Source organism: Camelus ferus, chromosome 15 (genome assembly GCF_009834535.1).
Source record: "Camelus ferus isolate YT-003-E chromosome 15, BCGSAC_Cfer_1.0, whole genome shotgun sequence".
Taxonomy (NCBI): domain Eukaryota; kingdom Metazoa; phylum Chordata; class Mammalia; order Artiodactyla; family Camelidae; genus Camelus; species Camelus ferus.
In genome coordinates, this window is record NC_045710.1 from 26,829,728 (window position 1) to 26,853,228 (window position 23,501).

At 41.3% G+C, this 23,501-nt stretch overlaps 1 long non-coding RNA gene across 1 annotated transcript in view; it reads left to right on the plus strand.

Moving 5' to 3' along the window:
• Nucleotides 1–23,501, plus strand: part of LOC116668942 — a 102,611-nt gene that overhangs the window by 66,790 nt on the left and 12,320 nt on the right. Inside the window, exon 2 of the long non-coding RNA XR_004326240.1 lies at nt 19,019–19,138. This is a non-coding gene — a long non-coding RNA (uncharacterized LOC116668942). The remainder of the gene's footprint in view (nt 1–19,018; nt 19,139–23,501) is intronic.

A 23,501-nucleotide genomic window follows, 5' to 3' on the forward strand; every position in this document is an offset into this window, starting at 1 on the left:
CCTCATGCACGCTAAGCATGTGCTCTACCATTTGAGCAATACCCTCCCCGCTTCCCCCAGCATTTAAGTTTTTCTAAGGCCTGAAAATTCCTTCCCCTCTCTCGCTAAATTTATCTCTCTCCTCCTTATCTCTCATTCCTTTCTCTCTTTTAATTTTCTGTGCTAGGAAGCTAATGATAACAGATATTTCCTGCATATGTACTACATGCCAGTAAATGTGCTAAGTGATTTACACACTTTATCAAGGAAGATATGTTGAATAAGTAGTCACCAAATTAAGTTGAATTTAGTTGAAAAAAATTAGTATGATTTATAAATTGAATAAAATGTGGTCATTGAATCACCTGCTCTGATCTTTCACCATCTTCCTCCTTTCCTTTTCACTGCTTTTGGAAACTGGGTCACCTCCAGGGACCCTTCTCCACAATCTCAACATCGATATCTCAGGGATTGTGGTTAGGGCAATTCAAAAAAAAAATCAAATTCAGTTGTTCGAGTACCAAGTATATGACTATAAAATGACCTTCTGACGGGATTGGTTATTAGGTTCTGGGCTCACCACCCCTCGGAGGGAACAAGAAGAGAATGCCCAGTAGGTGGAGATAGCTGGTCTATGTCGTTGACAAAGCAGTTAAGAAGAAGTTAAATTTTCAGCCCCTCACGATTCATCTTCCCACTCTCTCTTCCCAAGCCGTTCTTGTCTCCTGAATACGTTCTCATCTGGTTTTCCCAGACCCTAAGTCCTGAAAGAAGCCTCATTCCCTTCTAGATCCCCCTTCCTCCGTGAAAATGAAGACAATAACTATATCTAGTTTCCCTTTCAGATGCTCATATTGACTTGATTTCTAGCCGAGATTAAAATTGGCCAGAGGAGGTGACTTCAACATGAAGGTTAATTCTTCTTTTGAGCACCAGATCAGCAGGACGGGCCCTTGTGTCTAGCAGTCCACCCACAAGGCAGTCGGTTAAATAGACAATGCCTAGAGCTATAGATATGCTATCTTCTTGGCTCCTTCAAATGAACCCTTATTCAGTTGTTTAGTCTAAAGCAGAAAGCCAACTGCCTCACTTCAGTCCAGAGGGCGAACGCTGAGATATTGCGCAAACTGCATGCAGTTTTCTAAGCTTCGGGAAATTTGAACTGAAACATGGACTGAGAAAGCCCACAGTGCACTTACACATTGAGCTGTTGTTTAAACCCTTTTCACATGTGATGAGCTCTTATTCAAAATGTTTTGACTCAACACGCATGAGGGCTTGGCAAGGACTGGTTGGGAGGAGTGCCCTGTCACGGAAAACAGGGCTGGTGCAGCTCGTTCCCTGGGAGCACACAGGCCTTCGCGGGCCAGGGTTTCTGTTATTTAAAAAGGCAAGTAGAGACTCTCTCCTCTCAAACTGGCATGAATTCCAAGGTTACAATAAGTCAACAGTCATTTTTTCCATGCTTCCTACTACAGAGTGTCCCAATAAAGTATATACGTAGTATATTAATATGTGTTTTACAGGGTAGAGCAGTTAGACATTAACCAATATCTGTTTGAGTTTTGTTAAAGTCACAAATGTTTAAAACGGCCACTATCTCAGATTTGACCACATGCAAGATACGTATTGCTTTAATAAATATATTTAACATCTGAAAGGGATTGACATTTTCCTAGGACACACTGTTCTAAGGGAGTTTATAAAGGCCCTCGGTTGTTAGCTGGAAGGCTGATAGGTCTGTTATTCACCAGCATATATACTCTACAACTTGGGTCCAGCCACAGATTTACTCTCAGATTTCAATGCATCTTGAAAAATTCCTTGGAAAAGACTATCGACACAAGTCATGCATAAAGTTTTTACCCTCAGAAAGACATTCAATTCCTGTGTTTCAGTTGAACCTGTAAGTAATCCAAGTTAAATGGCTGCAATGAATGGACCACACAGAATGCCACGCTGAGCAATGCAGACTTTATCTTTCCATTAATGGGGCATCCGGTAAGGTTTGAAAATTCCATTGGAGGATATTAATCCAGCAGGAGTAGGAAGATGGATTCAAGGGAGTAGGTGTTCTAGGGAGATGTAGGGCCTGGATGTGAGTACTGTTGGTAAGAATAGGAAGGGAGGGAAGAGAAGATGGGATGCTTAGAAAGAAGAACCGACAAGCTCCGGTAGCTGAGCAGATACAGGGGATAAAGAAGAGAGGTGGGTGGGATGCAGGGATGACATCAAGGTTTCTCCAGAGAGCTGGGAGTGTGATGGGGTCACTGACAGGAAGAGCAAAACAGGAATAGAAACCAGTTTGTACTGAATCAGGAAGAGGGTTGAACTCAAAAAATCTTAAAGCTACAACAAATCTTAAAGAAGACACCAACCCCAACTTTCTACTTCCACGATGTATTTCAGAGTCCAAACTGAGGCCCAGAGAGGAGAGCATCCAGGCTCGTTGACGGTCTCACAGCTAGGTGGCATGAAGCACACACTAGCACCCAAACTTTGGTCTCTTGGTTCTTTCTGTCCTGTGATCATTGTTCAATTGTCCTGCCCAAAAGCCAGAAATTTTTGGTTGCAAGTGATAGAAAATCCAACCCAGGGTTAGTCCAACATGTCACTGAGTACCCGTTTCTTTTTGTCTAGCCTCTGCCCAACATCCTTGGTGGTTCCGAGATGGGTATGAACAGGTCTCTGGGCTGTGTGCTTGCTCATTCATATCCAGCTGGAAGGAGAGAAGGTATCTGTTCTGGAATTGCAAGCAGAAGTCTTGAGATTTACTCCAATTGGATCTGCTTAGTCACATGTCCACCCAGAACCAAGCACAATGACCAAGGCATCAAATGTGCTGACCTGAGTCACAGGCTTCACCCCTGGAATCAGATGTCATAGAGCCAAATGGTACCCTAAACTGAAATGAGGGTGGCTATTAGGAAGAATACAATAGAAGCTGCAGGATCAACCAAAAATGTCTATTACACATTGTTTGGCCAAATTCCTTTCTCTTTTTTTCCATATCAAGTATATAGTTTCTATGTTAGATACAATGATTAAGTGGTTTGCCCAAAAGTTTCAAAAATACATTAGACAGAAATCAGAATTTTCATACTCACCATAGTATGGAGAAAGGGGAACAGGAGTTTAACAAAAATGTTTCAGAGGGAAAGAAAAGTAATTAGAGTAAGTAGGTTCAAATTCTAAGCAAATGCAACTGAGGCTTTGCCCTTGAAATATATTTCAGGCAGCATTCTCTAAAGCCAAGTAAAATCTGAGGCTGCTGTGTGCTGGGGCCTTTTCTCCTCGCTTCAGTGGGCTGGCGTGGTGATTGGTGACCCCTACAATATGAAGGCTGTTGTCACTCTGGCATCAATGATGAGTGGTGTGACAAGGTTTGGTGTATCTTTGATAACTACTTTAAAATGACTCTAAACTACCCTGTTGTTGGGTTTTTTTTGTTTTTGTTTTTTTCCCTACACCATTGCCTAAGGAAGTCTTTAGCAACCACTGGTCTATGCTTCTGAGAAACATTTGACCACAAGTGTCTTAGATTCAAAACACATTTCTTTGTGGGAAGAAAGACACCACCCAACACACACACCCATCCTAATTTTGAATGGACTTAATTTCTGAGTTCTAGACGCTGCCTCACAATGCTATTAAAAATAGTAAGAGCCTCAGTGAAAACTCCAGAGGCTGAGCTCACAAGCAGGGACTAATGGAGTTCCTCAGAGAAAGCTATCTGGACAGCATTTCTAAATTTTGAGCTGTCTGGCTGATGAGGAAGATTATCTCATGGCAGGAATGATTTACAAAATTGTTGACACTGACCAACCAGGGCAAATGGCTAACCAACCAAAGTACACACTGATTCTTATGCTGCCTTTCCTTACCAGTGAAATGTCAGCCCTGCCATGTGAACTGAGGTCTAAAAAGGGAAATTAACACAAGACTCGTTGGAGCAAGAGAAAGGCTGCTTTGAATGGTGAGAAGGGGAGTCAGCCCACCCATCCTAAGTCAAAGGGGACAACCAGTCCCAAGGAGGAGGCACAGATGGAAAGAAGAAAGGAAAGAAGAGGAAGAACAAGTGAGAAGTGGGAGGCTGATGGACAAGGCCAGCAGAGCAGAAAGAAAAACAAACAGAGGAGAATAGAAAGGAGAGAGGACATGGAATAACAGACCAGGAGCAAGCGGGGATAGTGAAGGAGACTGAAGAAAGGAGAGACCTTGGAAATTCAGACAAGTAGAGGAGGAAAAAGAATAGTGAGGAAAAATAAGGCAGAACAAGGAGAGGTGTTAAACAGCAATAAGAAAAATGACCGTGTTAATGAGTGATCCTTGTCTCTCTCCACCGTGTGATGCAGGGGTCAGCAAACTGTTCTGTAAAAGGCCAGAGAGTAAATATGTAAGCTTTGTGGATGGTACAGTCTTTGCTCAACTACTCAACTCTGGTAGCATGAAAGCATTCCTAGACAATAAGCAAACAAATGGACACGGCTATATTCCAAGAGATCTTTACAAAAGCAAGTGGTGGGCGGGGTTTGGTCCCTGGGTCACAGCATGCTGACCCCTGGCGTAATGGAAACCCCCTGCAGATGAGGGTGTCTCTGATATTTCTGGTGCCCTTAGAGTGCCCAGCACAGACCTCAGAACACAATACTAGAAAATATCAGAACCACATGGAAGGGCCATTTTACAGGTCCCCAAATGTCAAAAGAGCAGCAGTTTTCAATGGCTTTTGATAAGTTTTTGCCTACAAAATGGTTGTTTCCCATGGTTCATTCTACCTACTGCTTGGTTGGCCATCTGTTGATGGCTAATATATTCCTCTTATCGCAACCTGGTGCTGTTATGTCCCAGACTTTCAGACAGATTTTTATTTTTGTGTGACTTGTTTCCCAGGAGTAAGGTGGTCATTAAATTTGCATGACCAGGTGATTTTGCTATATCGGCCTGGTCTCTTAGCTTTATTAAAAAATAAATGTCTTATTAGGCATTTATTCTCATTAGTGGGGCCCCCTTGAGATTCCATCTCTGAGAAGATGAAAGATTACCTCCACTCCCCACAATACTGGATAATTCATCAGTGCACAGCGCGTCCTGGCGCCCTCCTTCTGTTCACTAACCCCCTTCCTATCTTGTCGTTGAACGTGACCACAGAGCCGATGAGTCCTTTCTGTTCTCAGAAAAGGTTCTACTTTTTCAGAGACACCTTGCTAACTCCCGGGTTCCTGTGTTTATTATCTCCTGCTTTGGCAGAGAGGAACGAATACAAGTCAATGCTTTAAAGCAGACATATTTTTAATATTTTAAAAATAATACCTACATATTCTAATATAATCTTCTATTATAGTCACCTTTCTCTTGTATCATAACTATATTTTTATACATTTATTGCTTTAGAGAATTATTATGACCTCATAGCCTTTTGCAGTCTCACCTCCTGGATGTTTAATCTCTGACGGACACATTTTACTAAAGGGAGAGACTTGTGAATCGTTTGGTCTATTTCCTGAGGCTCCAGTAATATTCAAATAGTTTCCACCAAATTCTTGTTAATCAACAGCACAGCCTTGACCTTAGCAAAAACATCCGGCAGATTGAGTGGATTCAGTCACAAGACTGTCTCCTCTCTTGCCTCTTTGGGCTTAAATGGAAGGGACTTGCTTTCCTACCATTCCTAGAGTGGAAATTCATATCACAGAGAAACAAAAGCTGCTAATGCTTCTGAACACTGAACGGATTCTCACCTTAGGGTCTTCGCTCTTGCTGTCCCTTTTATTTGTTTACCCTAGAGCTTCAGACAGCTTCCCCCTCGTCTGCAGGTCTCAACTCAAACACTATTTCTCCAATAAGCCTTCTCTTGTTGCCTCAATTAAAGCAGCTCCATGCTCAGCCGCAGTCACTAATCATTTGTAGTAGCTTGAAAATTGTCTCCCCCCAAATTCACATCTAATCTGAACCTCAGCATGTGACCTTGTTTGGAAACAGATGTAATTAAGGTAACTGTTGCGATCAGATCATACTGCTTAGGATGGGACCTAAATCCAGTGAGCGTATCCTTGAAAAGACAGAAAAGTACACACAGAGACACAGAGAGAAGGCCGTGGAGAGACAGAGGCAGAGATTGGAGTGATGCTGCCACAGGCCAAGGAATGCAAGGAGCCACAGAGGCTAGAAGAGGCAAGGAAAGATTCTCTCCTAGAGCCTTTCGCTGCAGCATGGCCCTACTGACACCTTGATTTCAGACTTCTGGTCTCCTGAACTGCGAGAGAATAAATTCCTATTGTTGTAAGCCACCAAGTTTGTTATAATCTGTGAGGGCAGCCATAGGAAGCTAACACACCATCACGCCACCGCCCCGCATTATACTCCACACAGCACCTAGCCTCTTGTGGCTTCCCCACAGCCATCCTGCCTTCCATCTCTTCCTTGTTCATCGAGCCTCCAGTTGGTTTGGGGTGTTTACCCATCCGTGTGTTTAGAGAAAGTGAGCCCCCACCAACCTGGGGGCAGATGACCCATATAGTCATCCCACTCCTCTGACCCATGACTGACTTCAGCACGGGCACAAAATAAACTGCTGGACAATGAGCAGTGAGAGGAAGGGCCTCTGATTGTCTTAGTCTGCTGGGGCTGCCACAACAAAATACCATGGACTGGGTGGCTTACACAACAGAAATTTATTTTCTCAAAATTCTTGAGGCTGAGAAGCCCAAGGTCAAGGTGCTGGCTGGTTTGGTCCCCAGCAAGGGTTCTCTTTCTCACTTGTAGACAGCCACCATCTGACTGTGTGCTCACATGCCCTCCTCTCTGTGCACATGCACACGGAGACAGTATCCCTTCTTACAAGGGCACTCATCCCATCAGGAGGGCCCCACCCTCAGGACATCAGCTAACCCTAATTATCTCCCAAAGATCCCATCTCCCAATCCCACCACAATAAGTTTAAGGGCTTCAAGATATGAATTTGGTGAGGACAGAATGCAATCCATAGCAATAGTCATAAGAGATGCAAGGAAAAGAAGCAACCATTCCTGCTTTAGGATATGACTGTGTGAGGAGATGGTGCCTGGAGCTGCAGGAGACAGGCTGGTTCGTGAGGGACAGGCCCCGGGAGCAAGGCCAACATCCTGAGGGTGGCTGTGCAGTGGATGGAAGAGCTAGGTCTTCAGTTACACTGTTGGGTCTATGGATTGATGACCTCTGGAGTGGCCCAGTCTGGGCTGTTTCTTACCTGGGGATGTGTGTGTGTATGTGCGTGTGTGTGTGGTTATCCTCTAGGCCATCTGTAGTTGGATATTTTGTTGCTTGTACCCAAAAGCATCCTAAGTGATTCCTTGATATCTATAATTATCATGTATTATCTATTTCATATCTTTGTGTGCAATCATATTCCGCCCACTGGGGGGTAGCCTCCTCAACAGCAAGGCTCATCTGCCTTGTTCCTAGGACTCTCAAGTTTTTAGGTCTATGCTTAGCAGATTGTGAGTGTTCAACAAACATTTGCTAAGTGATCTGACTTTGATGATTCTTCCTACGTCCCCTTACATTCCCACCACCGTCACCTTGGTTCATCTTTATCAGCCCACACCTGGGCTCTTGCTAAGGGCTTCTCACTCATCGCCCTCCCAGTTTCTTCCCACATAAGTGCATGTTATGCTCCTCTCTTAGATTAACCTTATTAAAGCCTCCCATGGATAGATCTCTTGCCTTTTCAAAAACATTTGGTGGCTCCCCAGTGTCTACAGAACAAACTCCCAAATCCTTCCCTCTTCCTTAAAACCCTCCGTAGCACGACTGTCATCTACTTTGCCAGCCTTAGCATTGTGGGTTGCTACACTGACCATCCACTCCTGGAAAACTGATTTTTCTTCTGTCCCCAAACTTGGCCTTCACTTTTCTTCATGCATCTCTCTGTCAGTCCATTTTTCTACTGGGGAGCTTCTCCCTCTTCACACTTGAATTTGTCCAAATGTTACTCATCCTTCAAAGTATGATTCAAATCACAGAAATCTCACCTCTTCCATGGAGTCCATCCTGATGTGGCCCCACAGGACATAATGTCTGAAAGACTCTAACACCATTATTCACACACACCATTATGTTGCCTCTGTGTGTGTGTGTGTGTCTGTGTGTGTGTGTGTGTGTGGGTGGGTGGGTGGGTGTCTCCCTCCAGTGGGTCTTATGTGCTCCTGGAGAACAGGAGCCATTTTCAAAGCTGTCATTTGTCTGTCTGTTTGTTTTAGTTTTGTTTTTAGTATCATTTTCTGATTTATCCTTCCAGAGCCTTGAACGATATATAGAATGAGGGACAATATGTGGAATGAGTGACAGATTGCCTGCGTTATGTAGACAGATATACAGTGTATTCCTCTGCCAGCTCTGACCTTTAAAGCCTCCCCAAATGCCCCCAGGAGTCTCCAGGGGCCCTTAGGTGTGCTCTGTGTGTTCTTAAACAAGTCTCTCAGCCACAACCTGCTGGAACACAGTCTTCACGTGGTTTCTTGGTCAACATTATCAGATGGATCCAGAGGCAGAGAAGAGGGAAAGTGGCCAGTCCAGATGGCTGCTGAGATAATTTGAGAGGACTCAGGAAGCACCTCTTTGGGATTCCCAGAAATAATCAGGGAAACATTTAGAGGTCCCATACGATCAAGTGACGAGAGTCGGAAGCATATGCTGCCTACTTTGGGGTCACCATTACTGCCGCCTTCACCGCAGTGGTTGCTCCCTACTGTTGGCTGCCTGGAGTCACAGGGAGCCCAAACCACATGTCACTGAAATGTCTCTGCAGACAGAGAGCACACACCTTCTACACACACACAAACACCTAGGTCATTCACTGGACCAGTAGTCCCAGGCAGGGCTGTGCTGTCCTCCCAAAGTCTCAGAGACTTTGCAGAACCACAGTTTCAGTTCTGTGAGCCAAGCCTCTGTCCCTAGGACTCAAACAAAGCCAGTGAGTGCTGACTCCAGACGAAATCTGGCCCAGACCCCTTGGTGTGCTGCATTCCTCTAGCCATTCCTTAGGCGTTATCTTCTTTACCCCCAAATACCCTCCCTTCTTGCCCCAAACACGCTCCTTTCTCTCACCTTTGCATGCTCACAGGTCCTTTAGATTCCACAATCAGTCGTTTCAATACAAGGCTTATTTTTCACTTTGAAACTTTAAGGCTTGATACCCAGGAAACAAATTTTTACCCACCATCAAATTGAATCTGTTCATTGTGAGATGCCGCACCACTGAATTTCTCAGTGCAACAATCCAGTTGAAATACAAGTGAATGCGAACACTGTATTTGAAATACTTCCTCATGAAATATTCCATTCATCAAATAATTGAAAGCCCAAACCACTGATCAGGTTATAAAACTGTGAAATTATCTCGGTTGCCAGAACTAGTTTGAAATTAAACTGAAAAATGTCTTAGGGTCTCTAAGGAACAGGTATTAATTGTGGGAAGAGCTACGAAGAAAATGACACGCTCCAGTAAGATGCCAGCGTTCTTCCTTAGAGCTCTCCCGAGGTCAGAGGGCCAGTCACCTCCCTGCTGCCTTCCATGGCCCCCTCATGGCTGAGAAGTGCTCGTTCACCATGGAGTTTACTTCCAAACAGTAATTTACCATAACATACTTAATCTTACTTTCTGAAAAAAGTACTTCAACTTTGTATATTGACACCAGCTAACTATGAACATACTAAAGAGAAAGTTCCCATTTAATCTGGCCATTTATGGACACAGCACCCGGGGGAAAACTTTAAACTCTCTATCTCATAAATTAAGAAATTTCTTTGAGAGAGCTCTTGTTGAATTATAGCTGACAACAGTATGAGCGGCGCAGTCACGCCACTGAATTCTTTCCAGCTCCAGCTCCATAATTCACCCTCTCCCAAGTGTCCTCTTTTCTTGAACTTAGAAAATGCTTCTTAATAAGTGTCACTTATGGGATCCTAATTGCAGATGTAAGAGGGAAAAGGCTTAACAGCTCTTCCAGGACTTACAACATTGTAGGGAACAAACGCTGGATTTAAAGACTAAAAATTTAGGATTGAGTGCAGCGTCTACCAGATACAAGATGTGTTTTTCCCTGAGAAAGTCACCTGCCTTCTTTGACAAGTTCTCTTCAGTTTTCTCACCTATTAATTATTCAGTGGGTTCAGTCATTCACCATTGTTTTTATTATCTTCTAAAATCCCCTTTAGGTATTGTGATAGAGAGATGGCTGGCTGGCTGGCTAGATAGACAGACAGACAGACAGACAGATGATGGATAGAAGAGATGGGTAGGTAGATGGAGGGATAGAAACTGTTATGAGCTGAATTGTGTTGTCCCCTCCCAAATTCATATGTTGGAGCCTTAACCCCCAGTACCTCAGAAAGTGACTTCATTTGGAGATAGGGTCTTTAAAAAGATATTCCGGCTACAGTGGGATCATTTGGGTGCTTCCTAATCTAATCTAACTAGTATCCTTGTAAGACTAGGAGGTTGGGACCCAGAAACACAGAGAGAGAAGACAGCCATTTACAAGCCAAAGAGAGGGTCCTCAGAAGAAATCAACCTTGATCTCAGACTTCTGGCTGCCAGAACTGTGAGAAAATAAATTTCTGTTGTTTAAGCCACTCAGTCTATGGTGATTACTATGGCAGCCCTAGCAAACTAGGATAGCTGATAGATGATGATGATAGATAAGTAATAATAATAATAATAATAATAATAATAATAATAATAATAATAATAATAATAATAATGACTGATGATAGGTGGATAGATAGGCAATATGGGCCAGAGAGATCTATTGTAACTAAGATTCAGGTGTTCAAAGTGAGCAAACCCAAGTAAGAAGCATCTTTTTTTGTAATGCTGTCCTGGCAGAGTCAATAGTTCCTGTGTGGATGTGCTATTACAGAGATACAAATATTACCAAGATATGGGTTGCATTTTTTAAATGTAAAGAGCTAGAGGGTCAGCGGAGAACTCCAAATCCCCACTTTTCAGCTGTTTCCAAAGGCTCCTGAGGGAATTATGAAAACAGGAGGGCCCAAAATGATGTAAATTCCTTATTACCAGCGGGGCCTTAGGCCTGAGCCCTAGCCCTGCTGATCTGGGCTGGACATGTGAACAGGGAGGACTTCTCTTGCCCAGAAGGCCAGACCAGCACAGACCAAAAGCAGCAGAGTCGCCAAGTTGGCCTCGTCCCTGTGGCCCACACTCTCATCTGGGGGAGCTAAGGTCTTTGCAACTTGAAAAAGGAAGGAAGGATGAACCCAAGAAATGAGAGGAACGCGAGCTCTTCTCCTGGGGCTGAGAGCAGCTGCTCTGAGTCATCATTCCCTGTGCCTCATCCTGTTCTTGCTTGGCCTTCCCAGAACCAGACGCTCCCACATGTGAGGCAGCCCAGTGCCCTTTGTACTGCTCCAGAGGCCTGGGGAGTAGGATTCCAAATGGGCAGATCCAGCAGAAAAACCAAAGGGTCAATGCCGTAAATATATGAGCACCTTTAAACTCCCCTAACGTCTCCCCAGTAGTCTCCTCTCCCTGGTTGTGGGTCACACCCCATTTTCCCAATGAAGTTGGGGTCGGGGGATGGGGAACCAAGAAAATAGGCTGGAAAAAGCACCTTAGGAGTACAAATAAGAAGTCATAGGCTTCAGTACCAAGATGTCCATGTTTTGTCGTGAACAAATTTGGGGTGGTGCCTCTCCATGCCAGGCACTGTTGTAGGTACTCCTTCTGTTGGACCTTACATTCCAGCCCTGGTGAGAAGCGTGATAATGAAGTGTAGGACCTCACAGCCTGGCAATAATTCATTCTCTTACCTCTCTTCTAGACTCTTATGGTCCATTCTTTGTATCATTCTTTTTGTGTTGCCTTCGGGTGGCGCTCTCTGAACACCTTGCCCATGTGAAGCCCTCCAGGAATAAGACTACGCTTCAGTCTCCAGTGCGCTGTCAACGGCTCCCAGCCCAACACCTCCTCATAGAACGTTATGAGGTTAAACGTTAGTGGAAGGAAATATAAGAAAGGAAGAGAGTTTCTTATGGCTTTCTTTGGGAGACTTCTTACTTATTCAAGGAAGAATTAAATTAATAGTCATATATCATATATTTTGAACTCTCCACCTCACAACTGCCATATGTGGACCTATCCAACTGAAACCAACTTCCATTTTAGATGTGTCATTTTATAAAGCAAAGAATAAATCACCAAGGGGCTCTCAGAAACAGGTCATACTGCTCCACCACCGAGAGTGGTTGCCCCAGCAGCAGACACTGGGGTCTCTGACACTGCGTATCCTTGATTTATCGGAGGGGCTTTCCCAAGTGTTATTTTCATAAACAGTCAGATTAATATAGGGGCTTTTTCTTGCATTTGTTTGGAAAAATCTTGTCCTGATGTAGAACATTCAAGCTGCTCCCTACAAATAAGATAAATCTTTCTTCTGAGCTGTTGTCCCTGAGACTTCAATCTCATCTTGTCTGAAGCACAAAAAACAGGCTTAATTTTGTTTTGTTTTCCTTAAAATACAGAAACCACTTCAGGTCAAAGAACTGGAGAGAATGTGAATGCTGACTCTATGTTACGCTTTTAGTTATCTGTGGTTTCCTTCTGGTCTTACTCTACTGCGTTAGCACTATGTACTCCCATTCATCCCCTTTCCCCTACCCCAGGTATCGTTCTAACCTTGAAGGAGTGGCTTCCTAACTTACCTACAGCCACGAGAGGCCCACCACGTTCTAACAATCGTAGAGTTACACTGGGAGTCCAGATTTGCCAGTCACAAGTCTGAGAGGTCTTCCTGGGTCCACTGGGCTCAACGCTGCCTCCTCCAAGGTCCCATAAGCCACCCAAGATGGTTGATTGTCAGCGTCACCCTTTTCCTTTTCTAGCCAACAATCTTTGAAAGGAAAAAAAAAAAAGACCACTTTGCACCCATTTCTTTCCCAAATAATTCTGTTTAATGAATTCCTTATTAGGCCATATTCAGTGCTCTGTAATATCTGCCAAGCATGTCAGTCCACACAAAAGGGGTTTGAAAATAGCCAGGAGCTAGTGCGAGGAAAGAACATGTGAAAAGACTCGATGAGGACTTTCCCATCCATGGCCGGAGGTCCACCACTGCCTCGCTGTTTGCAGATTTGGGCTGAGCTATGCATCACATTGTTCATGTGAAGAAAAAGCAACTGTTCTCCCCGAGCGCCCCTTTCCCGCTCCGAATGGCTGTGATCAACAGCCCCAAGACCCTAATTGCCACAGCCTATTAGAAATAATGAGACTTACATGGCAGAAGCCAAGGGTAAAAGCGACATCTCACAACACGAAAGGTTAATATCAACATATACTGCTAGTGAGTGCAAAGGGCACATCAATTGGTGACTCATTACTGGGGGTTGACCCATGGGGAAAGTGTCATTCAGCAGAGGGGCTTTCTCAGGATGTGGCAGCAAAAGTTACAAAAGATAAGGACTTGCCTGTGGAACGCGCTCAACTAATGAGAGCTGAAAATTGTTTGAAACATCCCAATGACCTCACAGATGGGGGATGCTGATTAAGGTGGCTACATGAGGCTCCTTTCTTGTCTGACAGCCCATTGAGAAGCTTTGGTGAGATGTGACTAACAGGCCGTGAAGGTGTCTCCATCTTCTCTGACATGGTCCATGCTTTGGGCAAAACAAACACGAAAAATAAGTCCAAACTGATACACATGTTTGAGTTTAGTTTCCAGAGACCTGTTTTGGGAAAAGAGCACTGGTGGGGCCGTCAGCTATGATTTCTTTATGGCAAAGGGGGTTTGTGACTACTTGCGTGACTAATCGCATGACTGCGCTGGGGGTGAGCCAACGGCAAATTTAGGTCTTGAACACTCGACAAAACAATCCCACTGTTCTGTGGGTGAAACGCTATGGAGCTTCATGTGTAATTAAATGAAAATCTCACAAGAGTCTACACCTTAATCATTCTCAATGCTGATCTGTGGCACAAAAGAAGGCTTTTTGCCATATCAAATTGCATCCATGAAACAATGGAGAAATGAAACCAGATTTTTGTTTGCTTTGTCCAACATTTTCTGAGACAGAGACATTCCACCAAAGAAACCCTGGAGTTCTCTGGTTCTTCATTTAATGCCTGGGACTTTGAAAAAAGATCACCTTTATGGATACCTTGCCTGCATCTCACACTAGAGATGAGGATGAGAATGCATCTCATTGTTCATCTCAACTCCTTCTCCAGCAGAACCAGAAGTCAACACTTGCCCATTTGCCACCTCATTTAAAATTACGCCACTCACTCATGTCTTACAGCAATCGTCAGATCACCTCATAAAAAGAGCCTATCACTATATTAAATAAGGTTATACAAAGGTTTTTATAGTAAGATTTTGAAAAAACTTCTTCAAGATTTCCTAACTAGTTGTACTAGTTATCAACTGCTTCATAGCAAATCATCATAGTGGCTTAAACAACAATTAACTTTTATTATTTCACATAGTTTCTGTGGCCAGCCTCATTAGGTTGCAGTCAGGATGATGACCAGAGCTGTGATATCATGTGAAGGCTTGTCTGGGACTGGAGGATTCACCTCCGCACTGGCTTACTGTATTCCAGAGGCCTCAGTTCCTTGCCACTCAGCCTCTCCAAAGAGCTGATTGAGTGTCCTTAGCACATGGCAGCCAGCTTCCCCCAGAGCAACAATCCAAGGGAGAGACGGAAGCCACGACTTCTTTTATAACTCAGCCTCAGAGGTCACGCACCATCATACCCACAGGATCCTAGTGGTTACCCAGGTCAGTCCACGTGGGAGGAGAGTGAATATCAGGAGGCAAGACTCTTTGGGTGCCATCCCGCCTCAATTTTTAAAATATTAAAAGAATACCAGCCTGATTAAAAAATATGAAGAATATAGTTGTTGCTCTAGTCAACCAGAATTCTACAAAGAAGACAAAAAAAAAGAACTCTGCAGTAAAATTTCTGAAGAAAATATACTTCATTTGACTAAAAACTTGTTTATGATACTAACTAATATACACTTATATGTTATGCCTGTAAGGCCAAAGTGAAGAGGTGAATTAATATGTTATTCAAGAAAAGTTGGTGTTGGTAGATATAAAAAAAAAAAAAAAGCAAGGTTTTTTTGTAAAACAATTTACTTTTTTTTTTTTTACCTCAAGAGCAGGATTTTTGGATTTTTGACCTAAAGCAACTTAAAAAGTTCAGAGTTGCCCTTTTTCAGTACATATCTATGGAGTAATCTTCAATCATTCACCAATGTGCCAGGTACAGAGAATTCAAGAGTAACAAGGTGGAGAAAATCTAAATTGGCTGATTCTAGAATCCATGTTTGGGAGACATCCACCTCTTTAGGGAAATGAACTTGATAAACCTATTTAGGAAAAGTGAGTCCCTGTGAGTATGAATGTGGCCAAGGTTTATATATGTTCTCTATATATTAGAACTAAACTGATTTATAAATTTTATCAATATCTTATTTCATAAAAGAAATTCCTATTTAAACACTTGATGAACCAGTTTAATGAATCAATTTTTCCTATCTCTCTATAAATTATGTGGTAGACTTGTTTACTGAGTTTGATATTTTCACAAAATTAGATGTTCTATTTTTTTCATTTATATTGAATTCTTATATTCTGAATAAGAACCAAAATTTTCTTAGACTGCTTTTGTTTCATTTCACTTCCACCATCAACACTAGAAGTTGGTTTTCTTTTCTAGGCTATTTTTCATCAAAAAATAGAATTTTCATTACCTCATAAGAGTTATTAAATGCACCCTAATGAGTAGAGAGCTCTAATCAGATTTCAGAGGTGAATTCTAGGTAGTCAGCAGGGCTCACCCACTTCGTAGGACTCAAGACTCAAATTCCTGGGAAATGACTCTATGTTGTGTGTCTTCAAGATCACACACGCAGAATCAAGCCACAAATGTGAAATCCACACATGCCAAGGGTCTACTGTCTATTGTATATCTTCCAAACACAAGTAATAAAAGTAAGAGTTACTTACTTACAAGTAACAACTTAACCACTATTAAAATTGTTCATTTAATAGATCCATATATATTACACAGGGCTAAAACCTAGGTCCAAATGACCATCAATATATATTAGTCTCTCCTTTCACTGAAATATTTGAAGTCATTATTATCTTTTATTAGTAATGTAGATGTAATAGAATGTTCTCAGCACAATTAATAGAAATAGGGAAGTCAAGAAAAAGGCACATTTGGGTAAGGTGATAAGTTTAGTGTTGATCATCTAGATCTGAGCTACTTATATATGAAAAGGTAGAGAAGTTCAATAAGAAGGTATCAGCGTGGATCCAGCACTAGCTCAGGTGAGGGGCTGAGAATGGAAATAATCATATGCTTGGAGGGGGGATAGTAGAAGGACTAAGATAAAAATCTCTGGTAAATGCACAAAGAGAATAGGACCAGGCAAGGATCTGAAGAGCCAGAATCCAAGCCAGATCTATTAAATACCAAAGCATATATCTTTTCACTCTTTGGAACAAAATCCAGGAAAGTTTGTATGGCTCACTGGATGAGGCCGCTTCCAAGGTTATAGGTAAGTGTTTAACTTTAGTCTATTTCTCTGATTATGAAGTAAACAAACTCAAGCTATTACTGCTTCTTTGGCTCTAAGTCCCTATCATAAAAAACAAAACCGGTTACTTATGAGACTAGACTATGTGCTACAACAAACAGCTCCAAAATCTCAGTGGTTTAACATATTAAAATTTAATTCTGTCTCATACAAAGTTCAATATAGATGCCCCTGGTGGAGTAGCGCTCCTCTTCTCCGAGTGGTGACTTGGAGATCCAGGCTCCTTCCCTTCTTGGGTTGTCACCTCTTTAGCAGGAGACTCTTAAGGTCACCATGAAGGGTAATAAGCACATGGGAAACTCAACCACCTCGACCTGGAAGTGCCTGTCATTCCAGCTCACATTCTACAGACCAGAACTGGCCACACAGCCCCACCTGTACGCATGGGGACTGGGAAATGTCATTTCTGGCTGGGCAGCCACTTCCCAACAGTATGCTGCCCTGCAAAAAGGAAGCATGGATTGTCAGCTAGCTGTCTCCGCCACAGTTTGATTTTTCATTTGCGTTTGACCTGAAAGAATGATTTGCATCAATTAAATAAAACAAAAGGGTTATTTGGGCACCTCTTTTAAATAAAAACATGAATAACAGCGCTTTGCAGTTTTAGAATGGCTTCTCACATGCTTAGCTCATTTGGTTCTCATGGCAGTCCAATGGAAAAGGCAGTCCAAATGGCTATTGTCCACTATGCTAGTTACAGTTTTATGTTCCTATACTGGACAATGTGTTATCATGCTGCATTTGTCTACACATTTCTAAATATAATAGATATTTAGAAACCAAAACAGTGTAAAAATCTGAACAATGGAAGAGGACAAAGGTAGGATATGATTTAAAACCTGAGCATGTGATAAATTTGCTTTCAAAAAAGCAAAAAGATGTAGAAGAAGAAAAGGAAAAAGGAGAAGGAGGAGAAAGAGAAAGAAGAGGAGACTTTCTTCCAACTTTTGACACCAACAGTTAAATAATAATTGTGAGACTCATGACGGTTTAATGTTGATGACAAAATATTTTGTCTCCTACTCTAATTTCTCTTGACTTAAATAAATGGAGACATATAGCATGTTCATAGATTAGAAAATGCTAAAGTGTTAAAATAGCAATGCTGCCCAAATTCTCCCCAAGATTCAACATGATCCCGCTCAAAATTCCTACAGAAATTTTGCAGAAATTGACAAGCTGATTCTAAGATTTATAGGGAAATTCGAATAACCTAAAATAGCCAAAGCACTTCCAACAAGGAACATAAAGGACTTACTCTACTCGATCTCAATATTTACTACAAAGTTACAATAATTCAGACTGTTTGGTATTGCTTAGGGATAGGCATATAGGTCAATGGAACAGAACAGAGTCAAGAAACAGGCCAATTGATTTTTGATAAAAACACCAAAGCAATTCAATGGGGAGAGGAAAGTCTTGTTAATAAACGTTGTTCAATCCACTAATTATCGATATTAAAAAATAATCATCATCCTTACTGCCTATCATCTACAAAAATTAACTCAAAATGTATCACATAGCTTAATGTGAAACCTGAAACTATGAAACTTCTAGAAAAAAAGGAAAAATGTTTGAGAACTTACGGCATGCAAAGATTTCTTAGATATGACACCAAAAGCACTATCCATAAAAGAAAAGATATAAATGATTTAACTTTATCAAAATTTAACACTTCTGCTCTTTGAAAGGTACCAGCAAGAAAACAAAAAGGCAAATAAAATACTGGTACAAAATAGTCACAACACATTTATCTGATAAAAGATTTGCATCCAAAATATAGAGAACTCTTAGATACTCAAAATGATATGAACAGAGACTTCTCACCAAAGAATAGATATAAGTCATCAATACATGAAAAGATATTTAACATCATTAGTCATCAGTTGTGACATATGTATAACGATGCAAATTAGAACCACAATGAGATACCACTACACACACATTAGTTTGGCTAAGATTAAAAAGACTGAACATACCAAGTGCTTGTGAAAATGCAGAAGAATTCAAACTCGGAATATAAAATGATGTAAACACTGCCAAAGCAAAACATGTACACAGAAAGCTGTAGTCCAAGATAGTATTAAAAAGAAGCAAATATGATATGAGAGAAGGTAATGGGAAGACCTCACAGAGAAAACAGTGCTTAAGCTGAGCCTGGAAGGATGGCAGCATCTCACCAGGAAATGCTGCTGAGGATACAGAAACTCTAGACATAACAGCACGGAGAAAGAAAGCAGGCACACTGGGAACACCAGACAACAGAGCAGCACCAGAGGGGCAAGGTTGTGTGAAAGCACGTGTGAGCCATGAGGGCAGATTCTAGAAGGTCTTGGATAGTAGACAAGGAGTTTGTGCTTCATTCTGAATATGCTGGGGTACTTTTGGATGTTTTGAGCCAAGGAATAATACTGTGTTGTATTTTAGCAGAATCACTATGGCAGGGATATGGCCAAAGGAGATATGAAAGGTGGAAAGAGCGACTCAGAAGCTTTTGTGATGAGCTAAATGGAGCCTAAACAGGGATGGTGGCTGAAAGGATGAGAGGTATGTAAGAATTGATTCTAACGTAGCAGCAAATTGATATAGTGACTAATTAAATTGGACCAGAGGAGAAAAACAAATCAAAGTGGCAAACTTGCTTGACTGGAAAGATGAGAAGACCATTATTAGAAGTACAGAAGTCAAAAATAAAAGGATATTTGAGCAGGATAAAAGGAGTGCTAATAATAAAGAGGAAAAAAAATGAATATTTGGATTACATTAAAATTCATAGTTCTGTTCATCCAAAAAACACCATTAAGAGAATGGAAAGCAAACCACAGAATAGTTGAAAATATCTAAAAAAGGAATCATCTCCAGTATATATAAGGGACTAGAATAAATCAATATGAAAAAAACAAACCAATGGAAAAATGGACAGAAAGACATGAACAGGTACTTCATAGGATGATTTGCAAATGGGCAATAAACATGAAAAGTTGCTTCACTTCATTAGTCACTAGGGAAATGTAAATTAAAACAATAATGAGATAACATTGAACACCAGAAATTACTAAAATGAAAAAAACAAAAAAGAAGCAATACCAAATAGTGGCAAAAATGTGGACCAATTGGTTTTTCATGCGTTGCTGGTAGAAAGGTTAATTGGTCTAGCCACTTTAGAAAACTGTTCAGCAATATCTACTAAAAATGAACACGTATCCGTGACCTAGCAATTCCATTCCCAAGCATGAACACAAGCGAAAAGCATATGTCCACCAAAAACTTACAAGAATGTTCAGAGCAACATTATTCATAACAGCTTGAAACTGGAAACTACCCAAACGTCTATTAACAACAGAATGGATTTTAAGAATTACAGTATATTTGCATAGTGGAATATGATTTATTAATGAGAATGGATAAACTATCTCTACATGGAACAACTTGGAATGATACTATAAACATGAGGTTGAGTGAAAAAGGACAGTCACAGAACACATAAATATAATTCCGTTTAAGTTCAAAAACAGAAAAAACTAATCTATTGTATTAAAAATCAGCATAGTGGTTATTTTGGGATGGCTATTTGTGGTAATGACTAGAAGAAGGGAGGAGGGGTGTATCCGGGGTGCTGATAATATTCTGTTTCTTGATCTTGGTGCTGGTTACAAGGGTGTGTTCCTGTTGTGAAAATTCCTTGAACTTGAACAGATTTCTCTGTACATTAATAAAAAATACATTCCTAAAAAAAGCAAGTTTACAGGTTAGATGATGCAGTCAGAACTAGAAATGATGGTTTTGGTGGAAATGCAGACGTAAAATAAGCAGGAAATATCTATGTTAGTAGTTGACAGGATGTTACTGGAGATAATTATATTTGTGTCATTCATTTCCATAGTCCTAGATAATGATAAAGAGAAATGAGGGAGAAGACTAAAGAAAGAATCTTATGCAATGTTTACCCATCGGTGTTAGAAGGAGAAAAATAGAGAAGAAAACAAAGAGAGAGAAAAGGATCAAGAGATGCATGCACATAAGCGACACAGAAGAATCTGTGGGGAGAAAATCATTAGAAGGATAGCACATTTCTCTCTTCAGAAACCATGGGGGCCAGAAGACAGCGTTACAATATTGCTCAGGTGCAGAACAAACAGAACTGTCAGCTCAGAATTCTAGACCCAGTGAAAATGTCTTTCAGGAATGAAGGGAAAAGACAGACATTCTCAGATGAAGGAAAACAGAATTTACTGCTGAAATATCTATCTTAATGGATGGATAAAGGAAGTTTTCTAAACAGAAGGGGAATAGAAAAAAGGAAACTTGGAACATTAGGAAGGCAGACAGAACTCTGTAAGCAGAAGTGTAGGTAACTATAATAGGTTTTCCTTCTTTTGAGTTTTCTAAATTGTTCGATATTTGAAGAAAAATTATGACACCGATGAGATTCTAAATGTGCATGCAAAAGATATTTAGGACAATTATATTAGAAGCAGGTAAAGGGGCATAAATGGAAGTAAAGTTTCAATATTTCACTCAAACTGGTAGGATGACACCAGTGGCCTGTGATGAGCTATGTGTATATATAATGTAATGCCTAGAACAGGCTACTTAAAAAGTCCTACAAAGAGATATACTTAAAAACACTATAGATGAATCAGTACGGAATTCTTTAAAACACTCAGGTAACTAATAATAATGCAGGAAAATGAAAAACAGAAAACAAAAAAAGGCACATTTAAGCCTTTATACATCATTAATTACATGAAATATAAATGGTTTAAATACACCAATTAAAAGAGATTGGTGGAGTACATTAAAAAAACATGACGCAACTATACTCTCTCTACAAGAAACTCATTTCAGATATCACATCAGCAGGCTGAAAGTAAACCACACTTGAGATGTCACTACACAACTATCAGAATGGCTAAAATAAAAAATAATGATGATGCCAATGGCTGGCAAGCCTGTGGAGAAACTATATCAGTCAGACTCTTGCGGTGGGAACATAAAATGGTACAGCCTCTCTGGAAAATAATTCAACAGTTTTTAAGAAACTAAACACTTAGTTTTCCTATAAAACTGATCTATCATAAAATTCAGCAATTGCACTCTTGGGCATTTATCCCAAAGCAATGAAGACTTATGTTCATACAAAGGCCTGTATACAAATGTTTATAGTAGCTTTATTCACAATAGCCCCAAACTGGAAATAACTCAGATGTCCTTCAATAGATGACTGCTTAAAAAAATTAAAAAAAAAAAAACCTGTAGTATAGTCATATGATGGAATACTACTCAGCCATAAAAAAGAATAAACTATTGATACGCACAACAACCTGGATGAGCTCCAGAGAATTATAAAAAGTTACATACCATGTGATTTCATTTATATACCATTCCAAAATGACAAAATTACAGAAATGGTGAACAAATTAGTGGTTGCCTAGGGTTAAGGAGGGGGTGAGGGTGAGAGGGAAGTGTGTGTGGCTTATAAAAAGGGACAACACAAGGGATCCTTGTGATGATGGAGATGCTCTTGACGGTATCAATGTCAATTTCCTGGTAATAGGATTACATTATAGTTTTCAAGATGTTACCTTTGGGAGAAATTGAGTAAGGGGCACATGAGATCTCTCAGTATTATTTCTTACAAGTGCATGTGAATCAGTAATTGTCTCAAAATAAAACCCATTTTTTATGTCACACTCTTTTTTGTAACAAACCCTCGATACTGAGAACAATATGTCCAAATCTTCAGGAATCCCCAAATATAGAAAATGGATGTGCTCCTACAGGCCTTCTCCCCCATCACACTTCCTCTAGAATCACAGGTCTCCTGGAACGTCCTCAGTTCACCTCACCACATTTTCAACTTTTGCTAGAGTTTTACCCCTCCCTTTATGTTCACTTCCACAGAGCCAGCCTTATTTCCCCAGAGTCACTGCACCCAGGGCCAAATGAAGAGCCATGGTGCTGCTTCAAGGGGCAGCAGATGCCAGGTCCTGGGCTGCTCAAATCTGGGCTGGGCAGGGCATGCCAGTCACTTTCTTTGTTCTCTCTCTCTTTTTTTTTTTATGAGAAAAAGGAGTCATTGATATCTATTCAGATGTGCCAAAAACATATATAATGCCAGGTAGGAATTATTCGTAAGTGAAGATAATGAAGGCCTTCTGTTTACGACACGCTTCTCTTGATTAGAGGCCTGTTTGAGTATTTCAGTGTAGAGCTACAGTCTAGATCTTCATCGCACTCCATTCAACCTGTAAGTTAAACACGAATCGCTCCCAGTGGAAAGCTCCTTACGTTTACCCAAGGTGTTGTCTTAGCCCGGGCTGCTAGAACAAATATACCATAGGCTGGGTGCTTATTCACCAAAGGAATTTATTTCTCACAGTTCTAGAGACTGGAATTCTAAGATTATGGTGCCAGAGGGGTTTGGTTCCGGTGAGAGCCCATTTCCTGGGCTATAAACAGCTGTATTCTCACTGTAACTTCCAGGAGGTAGAAGGGGCTAGAGAGCTCTCTGGGATCTCTTTGATAAGGGCACTCATCTCAGTGGCTTTCTTGATGATTATTTTTATAAAAGAAAAACCAGGATCTGCACCTTGCTGCTCACAGACACTCAGCACGGCGTCGGAGGGGTGAGACTTGCTGGTGGCAATAGGGGAAAAAATGAATGATTCTTCCTATGGACTCACACTCACTTGGGCGGGGGTCCTGGGCAGGAGGAGGCCCAGAAAGAATGCTCAGTGGGCACCTGGTGCAGCTGTGCTTGGGGCCCCGGGGCTGATGCCGAAGGCCCTCTGAGCACCTCCCCAGATGAAGTCCCAGCTGGATGCCAGAGCTGTTTTTTTAACCTTAACAAGATCTGTCATTAAACGTTACTGGAGCCTGACTTTGCCTCTTTCCCTCCGAGCCTTGC